We start from the raw sequence: 12526 nt of genomic DNA on the forward strand, positions 1-12526 counted from the left end.
GGCTTTTGAGTAAATGTAGGTAGAGAAGAGCTTTTTAAATGTATGTAACAAAAACATGTATTCTTTAAACTAAAAAGTAAACCTTGTAGAAGAATCGGATTGCTTAGATTGCATTTAAGCATGTATCCATGTTGTATTTAGACTTTTTACTACTCTGCACTGTGCAGGCTTTAGCTGCTGTGTTTATTCTGCTAGACTTCATGGTTTTATCTTCTGGAGTTCCAGAGGGAAGGGGTAGAATTCAGAGAAGCCAGTTCAAAGCTCTCCCCCTAATTGTTTGCTGGGGTGTGGCTGTTGGGACACTGTTATCTACTTCATACCAGAAAAGAACAAACACACTGCTGACCTATGCATCCTGGAATGGTTTACATAATAACTGCTAAGTTTTGAGCTTTTGAGATGACTAGGATCTGGCTGAAAGGATGCTAGCAGCAGTTTCCAATGCCCATACTTTCCCTCCTGGGAAAGGAGAGTTATTATAGAGAGCAATTAGTGTCCTCAAAATTACACCAGCAGTGGGCTTCCCTGGTGGTGCAGTGGTTGAGAGTCCGCCTGCCGATGCAGGGGACACGGGTTTGTGCCCCGGTCTGGGAGGATCCCACATGCCGCGGAGCGGCTGGGCCCGTGAGCCACGGCCGCTGAGCCTGCGCGTCCGGAGCCTGTGCTCCGCAACGGGAGAGGCCACAGCAGTGAGAGGCCCGCGTACCGCAAAATAAAAAACAAAAACAATAAAAAATTACACCAGCAGTAATTTATGGGTGATAGGCCAAGATCAGGTTTAGATCTAATTCCTGTCTATTAGACTCTCCCACAAAATAAGTAAACATATATATCTAGGAGAGAGACAGGAGTATATGGAAAGGAGGAGGAAGGAAAGGAAGAATGAAAGAGCCAAACTCCTCAGTTTGCCTGGAAAGGTTGGGGCGTGGTGGGACGGGGTAGAGTGTGTGATAAATCTATCATCTCATCCCCACGCTATCTGTGGCATTGTCAGCAGGGGAGGGAAGCGCAGAAACCTTGATCTTGAGTACTGCTGATGAATGTATGTTTACATTTTAAATAAAAAGTATAATTTCACAGTTTTTAATCAATACCCTGATTTTCTAAAAGTGCAGATCTAGATTTTCTTCTGGGTTAGACAGCTATTCTCTTGGGGTTGGGGTGGGGTACTATGAATGATTCTTCAGCTGTGCTAAAGCGAAATCCAGAAGAACCAGAACTTGGTGAGCTAAAACTTTTCTGGTGGTTGTTGTAAAAGGGTTGGTTTCTTTTGGTGGAAAAATCATTTCTGTGTTAAGTCTTTAAACTTTTTAGTTTTCCTGGGAACATGGAACCTGGAATTTTGAGGCCAGGGAATGGTGGGAGAGGAGGAGCAGGAGAGAGTGAGAGATCACCCCAGATTGCTAAGGAGAGCTGTCCAGGGCCAGCCAGTGCCTCCCTGCAAAGGAACAAGGATGCCCAACATCTCATTCTGTGTCCTGTTTTTGCCCAGTAATGGCCACCTATTTGTTGCCTCCTCCTCCACTAAACCCTTAAAAAGCTTTTGTTAAAAAAACAAAACAAAACAAACCTCAGGGCTTCTCTGGTGGCGCAGTGGTTGAGAGTCCGCCTGCCGATGCAGGGGACATGGGTTCGTGCCCCGGTCAGGGAAGATCCCACATGCCGCGGAGCGGCTGGGCCCGTGAGCCATGGCCGCTGAGCCTGCGCGTCCGGAGCCTGTGTTCCGCAACGGGAGAGGACACAACAGTGAGATGACCGCATACCGCAAAAAAACAAAACAAAAAAAAGCTTTTGTTAATCATCACAATTTAGTATTAGATTTGAGTGAGCACTCATTGCCTTAGAAAATCCAGGTTTCAGAGCAAAGAGAACCAGAGAGAAGGTCCAGCATCTTGGAGAAGCACAAATCAGGTAGAGAAAAGTGGTGGCTGGGGAGGATCCAGAGTGTGTGAACACCCACTAGCCTTAAGAAACATGCAAGAAGGAACTGGGTTTCTAGCTGTTCAGTGTGGGACTCAAGGTACTTTACTTGAATATGAAAGGAAGGAAGCCAGGAGAATTCAAGGCAGTTGGTTTCACTAGCTGGAATCCAGAGGGTATATGGAAGAATTAGCTGAAGCACTTCTCCCCTGGGTTATCACATGACCCTACCTCTATACGGTTTCCCTGCACCTCCCCATTCTCCACCCTATCCTGCAAAAGACAACCATGGAAGAAAAATAAGTTTAATGTGGCACTGGAAAAAGAAGAAAATAAGAGAAGAAGGGAGCAAGAAAACAGGGGGAAAATACCAGAAAGTTTCTGAACTGCTTTTGGATGTGCATAGTCTAATCACTCCTTGAAAAGCAGAGGGGGTGGGGAAATGAACCAAACCTACAAGCAGTTAGCTGTTATTATTAAAATGTTAGCAAAATATCATTTCAGTGTTCCATCTACTGAGCCGGAAGTCACTGGATTATTTGTTCAGGCTTTTCCAGTCACTTTGTTTGCAGCGTGAAGTGCTCACCTATCCCGGTACCTCTGCCAACCCTGCCGTGCCTTAGGGGACAAGTCCATTACCAGCCTTACCATATGGTGAATAAATGGGCGTGTGAATGTCACTGGCCAAATTCTGAGCTATTACAATGTCAAAGATAAATTTGCTCAGGAGTCCTCACATTTTCTTAACAGCCTTGAGACATAATTGACATACAGTAAGCTGCACTTATTTAAAGTGTACAATCCGTTAAGTTTTCACAGATGTATGCACCCCTGAAATCATCACTACAATCAAGATAGGGTCCCACCATTTTTAAAAAATCTTTTCTTTCTTTCTTTCTTTTTTTGGCTGTGCCAGGTCTTAGTTGCAGCATGTGGGCTCTTTTAGTTGCACAGGATCTAGTTCCCTGACCAGGGATCGAAGCTGGGCACCCTGCATTGGGAGCGTGGAGTCTTAACCACTGGACCACCAAGGAAGTCCCCCACCATTTTAATAAACATTTTTGGATGCTTCCAGGAGATTGTTTCTTTCTGAGTCAAGTATCTCATGAAATGAAATAAACTTCCTAAAATCTTTTACAAAAGCATCTGCATTGTGAGTGTCTATGCCCCCTTTTTTTGGTAGATTTTTTGGTCTCTATCAGTGGGAAATTTGATAAGATTCCAAGCTTGATTTCCTTGATTCTACAGCAGAGAACCCCTGTGGAACGTGGAGAGTGTGGGCTATTTGTGTGGGGTAGGATTCATGGTGAGGTTCCAACACACTCCACATGGGCTCTCACAATGTTAATGGATGAAAGTGGTGGAGTGGAAACAGAAGGAAGTGGAAAATACCCAAAGATGAGCAACTTGGCTGTAGTAGGAACTTCAAAAGGCCCCAGCAGCCAGGTGACCGCACTCTGGGAGAATCAGTCATTAGGACATAGGACTAAACTATTTCCATCCTGAAGGTGGGAGCATAAAATTCAGTCCTGCGGGATCATGTAAGAACTGAATTCACTGAAACAGTAGCGAAGTTTGAAAAGGAATAAAGCATTTCTTTCAAACTGGAGTTTTAAACATACGTGGGACACCAATTCCATGTTCTCAAGTCATACATCTTTGCTTTCAGAGCTTCTCTGTTTCTGAAACACAGCAACTGACCCTAGCAAAGAGAAATGAAAACACAGCAGGCATTGAAATTGGCCTTCTAAATCCTACTCCTTCCTGCTGTACAGCTCAAAAACCCTATTTGAATTTGCAGTTATTCGAGCTCTTGCACTGTAGAAGAGTGTCTCCAGACAGGGGAAGAAAGGCATTTTATTTTCAGGGAACGAAAGTGTCTGAAGTGTTCTATTACTCATTTGAATAACATTAACATTCAAGAGGGATATATGGAAAGGTCCTTAGTATCTAAAATTATGTCTTCATTTTGAACACAGAAAATACCCTACCCTGAATTTCTTACAGTGACAATCACTATGGCAGCACCTACACATGTTATACAGATGTCTGCCCAAAACCAGTTATTAACTTTATTTTTGTTTATTTTTTTTTTCAGTTATTAGCTTTAAATCACAATTTCTAAAGATTTGGCTTGGCACATAGGAACTAACACCACCAAACCATAAAATTTCTATTTATACCATTGGGTACTTGGTAAAGGCTACTCAAGGGTCTTCCTCCAAATATAGAGATAGCCGTACATTCCCTATCACATCAAACATATAGAGAATTGTCTACGCATGTTCCCTCCGTGTCCTCTCCTAAGCACCTTTCCTATGTCAACTTCTTTATAATCTATGTCTACCAGTATCATGCTACTGAAATTGTTCTCGCCAAATCTCCGTAACCTCCTAGTTGCCAAATCCAATAGTTTATGTGCAGCCTTCATCGTTCTTGACTTTTCTGCAGCATTGGTATAGTTGACCACTATTGTGAGTTGAGTTGTGTACCCTCCCAAATTCATATGTCAAGGTTTTAACCCCCAGTATCTCAGCATGCAGTCTTATTTGGAAGTAGGGTCATTGCAGACGTAAATTAGTTAAGACGATGTCATACTGGAGTATTGTAGGCCCTAATCCAATACGACTGGTGTCATTATAAAAAGGGAAAATTTGGAGACAGACATATAAAGGGGGAAGACTATGAAGAGAATGCCATGTAAAGGCAGAGCTCAGTATGATGCACCTACAAGCCAAGGAATGCCAAAGATTGCCAGCAAAGCACTAGAAGATAGGAGAGGAGCATGAAACAGACCCTTCCCTCATAGCCCTCAGAAGGAACCAACTCTGCTGACACCCTCATCTCAGGCATCCAACCTCTAGAAGTGTGAGACAATAAATTTCTGTTATTTAAGCTACCCAGTATGTGGTACTTTGTTACAGCAGCCCTAGGAAACTTATACAACTACCATTTTTTATCCCAGGACTTCTGATATAGAGAGTACTCTTCTTGAGGTTCCCCTAGCTCTATGATCATTTATTGCTTCTCAATCCATTTCACTTTCTCTATCTACTCCCTAAATGTCTGTGTTTCCTAGAATTCCATCTTCATCCTCTCCATGGAGAGGTAGTATAGTGTATTCTGGAGTCACCCCTCCTTGCTGGGTCACCTTGGACAATGTGTTTGCTCTGTTGAGTCAGTTTCCCTACCTGCAAACCAATAGTTTCTACTTGAGGCAACTAAGAATGACTATCCATTTCCCAAACATGTGTGCTCCTTATTAAAAAAAAAAAGTTCCTAATTGAGAGAGTTGATCTAAAGGGTAAATTATTTTATATATATGAGATACTGAATATGTAAGCACTCAATAAATATTTGCTGTTAATTATCTTCTCTCTTTTCTTCCACATCTCTCTTTCACCATCTCAGCTTCTATTCTTTTTTATTTTTTTATAAATGTATTTATTTTAATTAATTTATTATTTTTGGCTGTGTTGGTTCTTCATTGCTGTGCACGGGCTTTCTCTAGTTGCGGCGAGGGGGGCTACTCTTCGTTGTGGTGCGCAGACTTCTCATTGCAGTGGCTTCTCTTGTTGCGGAGCACGGGCTTTAGAGCACGCAGGCTTCAGTAGATGTGGCGCGTGGGCTCAGTAGTTGTGGCTCATGGGCTCTAGAGTGCAGGCTCAGTAGTTGTGGCTCACAGGCTTAGTTACTCCGCGGCTTGTGGGATCTTCCTGGACCAGGGTTCGAACCCGTCCCCTGCATTGGCAGGTGGATTCTTAACCACCACGCCACCAGGGAAGCCCCGGGAACTGTTTCTTATCATAAAGTCTCTAAGCTTGGTCCTCTTGTCTTCCTGGAGATTCTATAAGCTACCTATTATCTCTAATAAATTATTTCCTGCTTAAAATAACCAGGGTTGGCTTCTGTTGTTTGTAACCAGGAACCTTGATGGATGCAACTTTGGTTTCAATGACCACTTATATACTGATGATTTTCAAACCTGGAGCTTCAGCCTCTACTTCTCACTTAGAATTCTATCTGGACCTCTCCATCTATATGTTCTAAAAATGACCTTGAAATAGATAAGCCACAAGGATTTACTGTATAGCACAGGGAACTATATAAAATATCTTGTATATATAATGGAAAATAATCTGAAAAATATATGTAGAAAAATGTGTATATATAAAACTGAATCACTTGCTGCAACACCTGAAACTAACACAATATTGTAAATCAACTATACTTCAGTAAAAAGAATATGACCTTGAGACAAACATGTGCATAACCAAATGTAATGATTTAATGATCTCAACTCTCACTATAGTTTCTCAGTTGAATGGAATTACCAGATGCTCAAATGCCCCTCAGTACAGCTTGGGTTAGGTGTATGTGGGGGGGTGTTGATATAGGGGGCAAATGCCCAACTCCCCAAACTAGGAAAAACATTGTTTCTATTGAAAACATGAAAAAAATCAACAAATGCATGGAATCAACACCAATTATCAAATTGAAACATTCTAGTACTAGTTGTTTCATAATAGCATAAGAGTCACGAATATTTTTTATCAACCTATAAGGTAAAAGCCCATCATTACAAAATCCAATTAATCTATAACATCCCTCCAGATATTTTAGTCACAAATTACCTAACTTAGAAATCTGAGTCACTCTGGACTCCAGCCAAATCTTATAAATCCCATCTACAAAAATCTTAAAACCTCCAAAGTTCATCCTTTTGTCCTTTCTCCATTTCTGTGCTCTTCACTTGCCACTTTATGGGGGATTCTATTCCTGCTTCCTCCCTACCCCCTCAGTCTGGGTGAAGTTGGGAGCCAATCTACATCAGAGTTCACTATTGCTCTCTTATTACTTTCCCTTCCAGGGATCTATATCTAATTCTAGGGTAGAGAAGGAGTACATTGTATAATTATAAGTATCTTGTGTGTTTTATAAGATCATGTAGTTTCCAAATATTTGTTTCAGGTCTGAACCAGAGCTCTTGAAGTACTAGGCATCTTTGTTCTCTGATTCCCTGGTGATAAAATTTCCCCAAATAATGGTGATCCCATGTGTAGCTGCCAAGTTTGGGGGAGGGCAGGGGGCAGGGCACAGGAAAACCATCAGTTAATAGTTAAAAATATTATCTCACTACAGACAAGATGCTTTCCAGAATCTTGACTCTACAGAAATTACATGTGTGAAAGAAGCTCAAGAAAGCGACCAAAAGATTGCTGGGTTATAGGCCAGAAAATGAACAAGTAGAAGCAGATATGACATGGAGTAATGAGGCTGTTCATCTCTCTCTTACTGGCTCTGTCTCTCTTGTCCTCTTGCTTGCTACCATATTGGGAGATTCTCTAAGGAAAGGCCCATGTGGCAAGGAGCCAAATGCTCATAAGGAATTGAGGCCTCAATTCAACAGTGCAAGGAAGTGAATCCTGCCAATAACCACTTGAGCGAGCTTGAAAGTAAATCCCCCCCCCAGTCGTCTTCAAATGAGATGACATCCCCAACTGACAACTTGATTACAGCCTTGTAAGAGACACTGAAGCAAAAGACCCAGCTAAGCTGTGCTCATAGAACCCAGAAAAGCTGACTCATAGAAACTGTGAGATAATAAACATGTGTAATTTTAAATCACTAAGTTTTGAGGAGATTTGTTACATACACTCACACAAATGAAGATATAACTACAAAAGATGGTAAGTGCTATGAAATACAAGGATGGAATGAGAGATTATAACAGGGTTTCCTAATTTAAATTTAGATTCAGGGACTTCCTTGGTGGCGCAGTGGTTAGGAATCCACCTGCCAATACAGGGAACACGGGTTCGAGCCCTGACCCAGGAAGATCCCACATGCCGTGGAGCAACTAAGCCCGTGCGCCACAGCTACTGAGCCTGCACTCTAGAGCCTGTGAGCCACAACTACTGAGCCCGCGTGCCACAACTACTGAAGCCCGCGTGCCTAGAGCCTGTGCTCCGCAACAAGAGAAGCCACCGCAATGAGAAGCCCATGCACCGCAACAAAGAGTAGCCCCCACTCACCGCAACTAGAGAAAGCCCATGCGCAGCAATGAATATGCAGCACAGCCAAAAATAAATTAATTTTTAAAAATTAGATTCGTATTTCCTCTACTAAATGGAATTGAATTTTATCAAATACATGTAGTTAAAATATCCTTTTTAGTGATATTGAAGAAAACATTTGCCATAATAATTTGTACTTAAATATATTCTTATGTGAAGAGTTCTCACTAAGCTCAACTACTAAACTTTAAAGAATAATAATACTGTGTTACTAAGACATTATTCAGACCTTAACATAGGTTGATAAGGGCGGATGATGATCTCCAGCAACTGTAGGTTCTCATCATTTCTTTTCTCCATCTCATTTTCTCTGTTCTTTTCTTTTCTTTTTTTTTTTTTTTCAGCACCTTCCCTCTACCCTTGCCCCTGCACACACTCGCTCTTGGGCACTCGTATTCTATAATCCTCCTGCTGTTTTTATTTTGGCTAGAGTTGCACCTTCGCAGAGATTCTTAAAATGGTTGGATCATTAAAATGGAGGAGTTTTCACCATTCTTCAGAATAAAAGAGAAGCTGGTCTAGACTCCAACTAGACCATGAGGAAGTGAGCTGGTCCTACAGTGTGGCCACAGACCAGGGACTGAGGATGGAGGTGGCCATTATGGGACACTGTGGAAGCTTATGGATCCATAGTCAGTAGCATCTAGTATTAGATTCTTGTGATTGCTCTCACAAATTACCACAAACTAGGTGACTTAAAATGACAGAAATTTATCCTCTCACCATTCTATAGTCCAGAAATCCAAAATCAAAGTGTGCCCTTTCTCAAGGTTCTAGGGGAGAATCCATACCTTGCCTCTTCCAGCTTCTGGTGGCTGCAGGCATTCCTTGGCTTGTGGTGACGACACTCCAACTTCTGTCTCCATGGTCACATTGCCTCCTCCTCTTTTCTGTGTGTTTATCTCCCCTGTGTTTTTCAGTCTAATCTCCCTTTCTCTTATAAGAATACATGTGATAAGTTTAGGGCTCATCTAGATAATCCAGGATAAGGTTTTCCTCTCAAGATCTTCAACTTAAAATTACATCTGTAAAGACCCTTTTCCAAATAAAGTAATATTTACAGGTTCCAGGGATTAGGACTTGTGTTTTGGGGGGCCACCATGTAGTCCACTATATCTAGTTTTATTTTTTTTCTCATGAGCATTGTAATTTCTTTCTGTTGTCCTGAATTTTTCAGTCAAGTGAGGTCAGGCTTAGTTTTGTTTTGGCACAGACTCATCCATTTGAGATGACGTTGTCCTCAGCAGCCCAGCTGAATGTGAAAGTTAGTGAGAGGAGGTCTGAAGAGAGAGAAGCAGTGGGTCATAGCCAGTTGCCTGAGATGATCAACGAAAAGCACTTCAGCCTTGTGGAACATATCAGCATTTCCCAGGGATTCCTGGAAACACTCCGATCAGAGAACCCAGTAAACCATTGGAATTTCTGCCATTACACAGGATTGGGGGGTGCAAATTATTGTTATTTGAGCGTTTGAAGGCAGTGTAGCTAACCCCTGCCTTTGGACATTACTAAGTTGTATTTCCAGTGTCCTGATTTTATAATAAACAGGATAATCAATATTTTAAAATTTTCCTTTTGGTTGAAGTACTCAATTCAGGGCCTTCCCTGGTGGTACAGTGGTTAAGAATTTGCCTGCCAATGCAGGGGACACGGGTTCGAGCCCTGGTCGGGGAAGATCCCACATGCTGCGGAGCAACTAAGCCTGTGCTCCACAACAAGAGAAGCCACTGCAATGAGAAGCCCGCGCACCATAAGGAAGAGTAACCCCCACTCGCCACAACTAGAGAAAGCCCACGTGCAGCAACAAAGACCCAACGCAGCCAAAAATAAGTAAATAAATAAAACATTTTAAAAATATTAAAATAAAATAAAAAGAAATACTCAATTCAATCAAAATACTCAATTCTGTTTTGGTTTCCTCTTTTATATTCTCTGCTATCTGTCCTATGAAGCCACTTTCTCTCACTATTGGATCCAAGTGACCTTTCTGCATAGTCAGTACATAGGGCAGATTACCCCATCACAGAGATGGAGCAGAAAAGTATGTGGCTGCAAAACAGCTGACACATCCCAGGAAGGACTTTCTTAAACCACCCACTCTGTCTTTTTCCAGTAATACATTTTGACATTGCACAGAGATTATCCAGGGCAGAGATCATCTGGACCTTGGACACTGTCCTTGCACTATTGCAGGGTATATATGAAGCAACTCTATCCAAGCCATTTAAAACACACTTGGTTGGGTTATTTTTGTTTTTAACAAAGAGTCAAAATAAGAGTTATAATGTGAAGCGATTGCTATGTTCAGCGCAATGGATACGTAGACCACTACTCAGACCAATAGAGAACAATGAGCACATTTATATTACTTCTGATAGTTCTTTTAAAGTTCTTGTCTACTAACTTCATCATCTGTCATTTCTGGGTCTGTTCCTATCAACCAATTTTTTTTTCTGGGTTATGGGTCACATTTTCCTGTGTAATTTGAATGTCTAGTGATTTTTTACTGGATGTTGGACTTAAATTTCACATTACTGAGTGTGAGATATTGTTTTGTACCTGTAAACAGTGTTTGACTTTGTTCTGGTAGGAAGTTATTTGCAGATTAGCTTGATCTTTTCCAGCCTTGCTTTGAAGATTTTCTTAGGACATGTCTAAGGTTACCGTGTATGTTGACTTTAGCCCCACTACTGAGGTTTGACCAATCTGGGGTCTCTATTAAACTTCCCACATATTCAGCAAGGTCTTTCCACTCTGGCTGGTAGGAAACTGATGCAATCTCATTGTGAGCTTTAGGAACTATTTGTCAATTTACTAATCTGTTCTCCATGTCTATGATTTTATCATTTCAAGAATATTATATAAATGGAATCATACAGCATGTAATCTTTTGAGATTGGTTTTTTTCACTCAACATAATTCTCTGGAAATTTATCCAGGTTGTTTCATGTATCAGTAGTTTATTACTTATTATTGTAGAGTAGTATTACACGGTACAGATGTACCATAATATGTTTAACTGTTCACCTGGTAAAGAACATCTAGATTTTTTCCAGTTTGGGTCTATTAGAATAAAGCTGCTATAATCAGCCATAAAAAAAAAAAAATGAGATAATGCCGTTTGCAGCAACGTGGATTGACCTAGAGATTATCATACCAAGTGAAGTAAGTCAGACAAAGACAAATATCATATGATATCACAGAGTGGAATCTAAAAAAATGATACAAATGAACTTATTTACAAAACAGAAACAGACTCACAGACATAGAAAACAAACTTATGGTTACCAAAGGGGAAAGGTGGGGAGGGATACATTTGGAATTTGGGATTAACAGGTGCAGACTACCATATATAAAATGGATAAACAACAAGGTCCTACTGTATAGCACAGGAAAGTATATTCAATATCTTGTAATAACCTATAATGGAAAAGAATCTGAAAAAGAATATATATATACACATATATATATACATATATATGTGTATATATATATATATATATACGTATATATATATATACATATAACTGAATCACTTTGCTGTATACCTGGAACATTGTAAACCAACTATATTTCAATAAAAAAAAAAATTTTTAAAAAAACTAAAAAAATCGAGTTGGACATATTTGTATGGATTTATTTCTGGGTTTTCTATTCTGTTCCATTTATATATGTGTTTACCCTGCACCAGTCCTTGTTAGTCTGATTACTCTAGCTATACGTATTAAAATCAAATAGAATGTTTTCTCCTTCTGTACTCTTCTTAGTTATTCTAGTTCTTTTGAATAATAAATCTTAGAATAATCTTGCCTATATCCACAAAAAAATCTTAATGGGATTTTTTTTTTTTTTTTTTTTTTGTGGCACACGGGCCTCTCACTGTTGTGGCCTCTTCTGTTGTGGAGCACAGACTCCGGACATGTAGGCTCAGCAGCCATGGCTCACGGGCCTAGCCACTTCGTGGCATGTGGCATCTTCCTGGACAGGGGCACGAACCTGTGTCCCCTGCATCGGCAGGCGGACTCTCAACCACTGCGCCACCAGGGAAGCCCCCTTTAATGGGATTTTGATAGGAATTGTGTTTACCAATTTGGAGAGAATTGATATCTTTCCTATTTCATATCTTCCAACCCATGACACAGTATGTCTATCCATTTATTTAGATCTTCTTTGATTTCTTTCATAAGCACTGTGTAGTTTTCAGTGCAAAAGTCCTATAAATGTTCTGTTAGATTCACACTTAAGTACCTCTTTTTTTTTGACAGATTATAAATGGTATGGCATTTAAAATATTGATGTCAATGTATTCATTGCTAGTATATGAAAATACAACTAATTTTTATATGTTAACCTTGTATATTATGACCTTACTGAAATCACTTATTAATTCTAGGATACTTTTTGTAGATTCCTTGGGATTTTCTACATAGGCATTCATATCATGGGCAAGAACAGAGGTTTTATTTCTTCCTTCCCAATCTGTATACATTTTGTTTCCTTTTCTTGCCTTATTGCACTGGCTAGAACTT

Source organism: Orcinus orca, chromosome 13 (assembly GCF_937001465.1).
Source record: "Orcinus orca chromosome 13, mOrcOrc1.1, whole genome shotgun sequence".
NCBI classification, from domain to species: domain Eukaryota; kingdom Metazoa; phylum Chordata; class Mammalia; order Artiodactyla; family Delphinidae; genus Orcinus; species Orcinus orca.